Source organism: Elephantulus edwardii, unplaced genomic scaffold (assembly GCF_000299155.1).
Source record: "Elephantulus edwardii isolate Elephantulus edwardi_28Jun2011 unplaced genomic scaffold, EleEdw1.0 scaffold00092, whole genome shotgun sequence".
In the NCBI taxonomy this organism is placed as follows: Eukaryota; Metazoa; Chordata; class Mammalia; order Macroscelidea; family Macroscelididae; genus Elephantulus; species Elephantulus edwardii.
The window spans coordinates 2,938,525-2,944,632 of NW_006399842.1; the positions used below are offsets into that span (position 1 = coordinate 2,938,525).

General features: G+C 41.7%; 1 pseudogene; it reads right to left on the bottom strand.

The window, feature by feature from the left end:
* On the bottom strand, positions 1-677 carry LOC102860248 (annotated as a pseudogene).
* Between the last annotated feature and the right edge of the window lie 5,431 nt (positions 678-6,108).

A 6,108-nucleotide genomic window follows, 5' to 3' on the forward strand; every position in this document is an offset into this window, starting at 1 on the left:
TTAGGCTTTCTTGCCCGATGCCTTCGGAGCAGGAGTTTTCTGGGCTGGGGCTTTCGGACCCTTCTGAGCTTTTGGAGGTCCAGCCTTCTGGCCTGCAGCCTTCTCCTTCTGAGCAGGGGCTTTCTCTTTTTGGCCAGCAGCATCCTCCTTCTGGGCGGGGGCCTTCTCCTTCTTGCCCACAGCAGTCACCTTCTTGGGTGGCACCTTCCCAGTACTGGCAGCAGCTGCGGCAGTTCCCTTCCAGCAGCTGCTTTTTTAGGAGAAGCTTTCATAAGAGTTGCCCTCTGAAGCTTCTTAACTTCATACTTTATTAATCTGTTCCTCATTTTCTTTGCTTTCATGACTTTAAAGCTATCAAAATCTGTCATCTTGGCTTTCTTTTCCCTGGTTTCAATTTTCTTGGCCCATCTTGTGGCTGCCCATTTTGTATTGATATCGGCTTTCTGCCAGGCTTGTCGAACGTACTTCTGGCGGGCACTGTGTGGGAACTTGAGGATGAAGTTGGTGAGCTGCATGCATTTGAAAGGCATGGCTTGTCTCCTTACTTGAGTGCATGGTCCATCAACCAGAGCCCTGTTCTGATCAATAACGTCTAAGATCGCGACCAGTTTCCCGGCATGGGGTCCGAAAGAGATGTAGGCCACCCGGCCAACCTCCACTTAGTGCCTGAACACCATGTTGGCGGCGTTCGGCGAGAAGCTAAAGGCCCATTTTTAGAATCATTAAGACTTCACACCTTTCCTTACTCTAAAACAAAACAACAACAATAACAGAAACCCCTTAAAAGCCCTAAACTCACTGCTGTCAGGTCAGGTTGTTTTCAGCTCATAGCAACTCTTTCTGAGGTTTCTAAGGCTTGTGCTGCCCACCCAAAGACAGGTAGGTAAAATATACCAGCTGCTCCAAGTAAGAAAGATGGACAATCTCCTCCCAGGTGATTTATAGCCTTTGTAAACCTGCTGGAGGCTCAGCTATAAATTGGTTCCAACTGACAGCACATCACACCACCACCACCAAATCTATGTGGGAGAAGACTGCCCAGCATTCTGCTGAATTGCAGCTGGTGGATTCAAACCACCGATCTTTAAGGTTAACAGGTGGATACATTTGGCACTATGCTCCTTCCCCCTGCCCACAACATATCCGATTATTATTCTTTTTTTCCAATGGGATATTCTTTCCCCCCTCTCCTTTTTTTTTTTTTTATTATACTAAGCTCCTTTTGCTTGCATTACTGTAAAGTAAAATAAGAGCAGTGTGCTCCTGTTCTGACTCAGCTAAAAATTCTTCATGACACAGTTAGGAACAGATCTGGTTTGTAACGCAGGAACTGCCTGCAGCATGCTTTTGGATTGCAGCTCAGGAAACGCCAACGGTTGGGATCGTTCCCATGCCCTGGTACATGCACCTGCAAGAAGAGGACTAAGTGTCATGGAATACTTGTCATCCCTACATGGTTCATTTATCTCCCTCAAGAAACATTATAGAGTGAAGTTGGATGTACATCTCATTGCGAGGGAAGCTGAACTCCTGGTATAGAACGTGTTGTGCCATCGAGTCTCTTGCAACTCATAGCGACGTACAGGAGCTCTAAAAGCCGTTCTATCCTGTGCCAACCTAGCCATCTCAAATGCGCTCATTCCCACCACTCCGGTCACAGAATCGATCCATCTCATTGAAGGTCTTCCTCTCCTTCGCCGCCCCTCCACTCTGCCAAACACAATAAATTCTCCAAGGACCAGTCCCTCCTTGCAACATGCCCACAGTATGTCAGACGAAGCTTCAGAGGGCTTCACCTTCTCCAGGACAAACCTGTTTGTTCTCCTAGCAGTCCATGGTATATTCAATACTCTTCTCCAGCACCACAGCTTAAAGGCATCAATTATTTTTCTATCATCCCTATTCACTGTCCAATTCTCTGATGCATAGCACGTAATTGTGAAGACTAAAGCCCAGATCAGGTGCACCTTAGTCTCCAGCCTGACATCATTGCTCTTCAGTACTCTTGAGGGGTCCCTCACAGCTGACCTTCCCAATGCAATTCATCTCTTGATTTTCTGGCTACTGTTTCCAAGAGTGTTGATTGTGGAGCCAAGCAAACGAAAACTGTTAACTATCTCAATCTCTTCACCACCCATATTAATGCTGCCAATTGGCCCAGTGGTGAGTGAGAATCTTTGTTTTCTTGATGTTGAGCTTCAATCCATATAGGAGGCTGCAGTTCTCGACCTTCTGAAGCAAGCGCTTCAGGTCCTCCTCAGTTTCAGCAAGCAGGGTTGTGTCATCTGCAGAGAACGTGTAAGGACTTTAAAAAATAAATTTTAATATAAATAAACTACCCCCTCTCTGGCAAGTTTGCCTCAAAATGGAAAACAACATGTTTTCAATGCATGTTAGCCTGCACTGAAAAAACTAAGCATTTAATGTTTGCCATTTTCCTGGAGCATTTATATCTAGGGCTTATCCCAAACACTTTTTCTACTGTCAAGTTTATTTCAAGAAAAGTAACAGCATATTTTTATGTTCCTATCACATAAGCAGTTGTATATTCTGTTCTTATGCTAGGCTATATTTCACCTTTCTCTTTTCACATGTTGATCTTCCTACTTGTGTTTCAGAGAACTTTTTTTTAGTTATTTGACTATCATTATTTTTAGTCACCATTGAGTCAGTGGCCTGTCCGATGCACAAACTGAATTATGGTATTTTCAGTTACTTCCTATGCATCTGAAAGTTGAATGAATAAGCATAGCAGAAGAAGAACCGGTGCCTTTACTTTGTGGTGTCGGAGACGAGTACTGAATATTCATCCCATGGACTTCCTAAAGAATCCACACATCTACTTTGGAGGAAGTGCAACCAGAGTACTCCTTAGAGGCAAGGATGGTCAAACCTTGACTGACATACTTTGGGCATGTCAGAAGGGGCCAGTGTTTAGAATAAGATGCCATCCTGGAAAAGATGGAATGTCAGAGAAAGAGAGGAATACACTCAAGGAGATGGATTGACATAATGACAATAATAATGGGCTCAAGCATATGAGAAATCATGAGGATGGTTCAGGATAAAGTCGAGTTCAGGTTTGTTGTTCATAGAGTTTCTATGCATCGTAGCCAACTTAACAGCCTCTAACAACAACAACAACAACAACAACAACAGTATTGTTGGACATTGTTGAGTCAGCTTCCACTCATAGCGACCTACCTGATGTATAAGCAGAACAAAATATGCCTTTCATCATCAACAAAATTTCTGCTATGCTTGAATCCATTATTTCAGTCTGTTCTGCTGTACATAAGCCTATTGTTGCAATTATTGTGTCAATCCCTCGCCTTAAGGGTCTTCTCTATTTTTTCCAAATATGATGACCTCCTCTAGGTTTTGCTCTCTTCTGACAACATACCCAAAGTAGGAGGAATAGTCTCATCATGCTTGCTTCCAGCCTCTGGCTTACATCTTTGCTTATATTCTTGATTCTGGCCACACCTCTTCAGAGTAACTGCAAGGCTAGATACTGCTAGAATAAATAGCAAACTTCAGTATAGGTCAAGTAATGGGTAAAATATAGGTAATGGGATTCATGTTGTCAGGGCTGAAGTTAGGGCTAAGATTTGGTTAATAATAAATGTAAATATAGGGGATGTGAGCAAACATATTGTTGCTGTTACTGTTATTAGGTGCTATTGACTCATAGCAACCCTATGAAATGCTGACCTGAACCCTGCCCTATCCTGTGCCATCCTCGTAGTCTCTAACACATTAGAACCCATTGCTGAAGTTATCTTGTAAATCCATCTCGTTGGGGGTCTGCCTCATCTTCACTGACCTTTCATCTTCTTAAGCATCGTGTACCTTTCCAAGGAATATCCTTGCCTGGATATATATGCCAAAGCATGAAAGCTAGAGCTTCACCATCTTTGCTTCCAAGGAGCACTCTGGCTGCAGTTCTTCCAAGACATATTTGTTTGTTCTTTTGGCTGTCCATGGGCTATTCAGCAGTTTTCTCCAACACCGCAACTCAGAGGCATCAATTCTTATGTCATCCTTACTAATTGTCCAGCTCTCTGATGTACAGTAGGTAATTTAGAAGGCCATGCCTGAATCAGATTCACCTTAGTCTTCAAACTTATGTTTCTCAGCATTCTGGAGAGGTCCTTGACATCAGACTTGCCCAATGCAATAATTCTCCTGACTTCCTGACTCCTAGTCCCAAGGGTGTTGATTGTTGATTCAAGCAAGATTAAAACATTGAAAGCTTTAATCAAAAAATAAAAAAAAAAGCTTTAATCCTTTCCCAACTATCACAATGTGAGTGGGCATAAGGGCTCTTTAATAATTAATTTTACTGCATCTGCAATTGAGGAGGATGCCATATGGTCCCATGATGTTAGGGCCTGGTAGTTGTGTACATCCAAGTACTATTTGTTAGATTAGTATTAGGAATGCTACTGCTAGTAGAATTGGAATAATGAGTGAATTAGATTAACTAGGAACACTGTTAAGAAGAGGAATTAAACCTCTAGGTACAAAGGTTTAAGTTTTACACAATTTCTGGATTCTGCCATTTATAATGTCCTATTTCAGGACAGAATTGTGTTTCATTATTATGGATTGGGATGGGTTAATACATTCAAGTTTGGGGCACTTATGTTTAAGTTGGACCAATTTCTTTTATCCTTTGGTACTGGGAGAAGTAGGTAGAAACTTGCCTGGATTGCTCTGGTCTGAACTCAGATGACATAGGACTTCAGTCAGTGTACAAATGAACCATAAGTAGCTGCTGCACCATTTGGATGTCCTGATCCAACACTTAGATCATAAACCCTATTGTTGATATGAACTCTAGGAATAAGGTTGCACTATTATCCTTAGGATAACTTGTTCAATTGATCAATTTAGTGGGTCAAAGGGATACTTAAACTTTGATTTGTAGCATTTTTATATAATATCATTTGAAGGTGGTTTGGTTTTTTTCCACCTGAAATTTCTAGCTCATTAAAATTAGTGATAGACCTAGATGGTTTTTGTTTTTATTTATCGAACTAAGTAATTTAAGCTCCATAAGGTCTTCTCGTCTTATGTATTTATTATAGTAGGAAGGTCAATTTCACTGATAGTAAGAGACAGCTGAGTCCTCCTTAAGCCAATCATACAAATTCTTATTTCGAGAACAAATGATGTTACTTTTGCAAAGTCAGAGTACCGACGTTATTAAATGAATGTCACTAAGTAAAGGCGACATTTTTGGAAAACAGGTGGGATTCATGTTTGCCAAATTATTTTACTTCTTTTATACTTTCCTCCATCGCACTCCTGTGTTGGGTTAAGAACATGAGTGATTTATGTTGTTAGGTGGCGTCGAGTTGCTTGCGACTCATAGCGACCCTAACAACAACCTTAAGAACAGCCCTAACCCTGCTCTATCCTGTGCCAATCGCACTGTCTTTGACACTCCCATCCCAATTACCCCAGTCACTGAATCAATCCACCTCATAAGAGGGTGTATTATTATTATTATTATTATTATTATTATTAGGTTGTTAACTATCAGTAGGTAACCATTCTAAACTTGTGGAGAGATTATTGTTACTCAAACCAACATTTCTTCTATGAATCAATAGACTAGTTCAGTATTGATATTAGGAGTTAGGTAAAATTTATTGGATTAAGAATGAAGTTGTAATTGAGTTTTAAGGCTTTCGTTTAAGAAAGGAAGCATCCACCGGAAAGCTCTGGTGCCATATAGTCCATAGCAAACTGCGTTGGCCCACAGGCGGCGCCTCTCTGGAAGTTCGATCTACCCAGCAGCTGTGCGATCATCTTCTGTGTCATTTATAGCCAGCCTCCCGAAAACCCGCTGGAGGGTCAGCATTAGTCAGTTCCGAGTCGATGGCAATGAAATGATTTAATGGATAGACTTTCTACCTATTTTTTTTTCTTCTCTAACAAACTGAAGAGGACTTGAAGCGCCTGCTGCAGAGCGTCAAGGACTGCAGCCTACAATATGGAGTGAGGCTCAATGTCAAGAAGACAAAGATTCTCACCACTGGACCAATTGGCAGCATCAGGATGGATGGTGAAGAGATTGAGATTGTACACAGCTTTAGT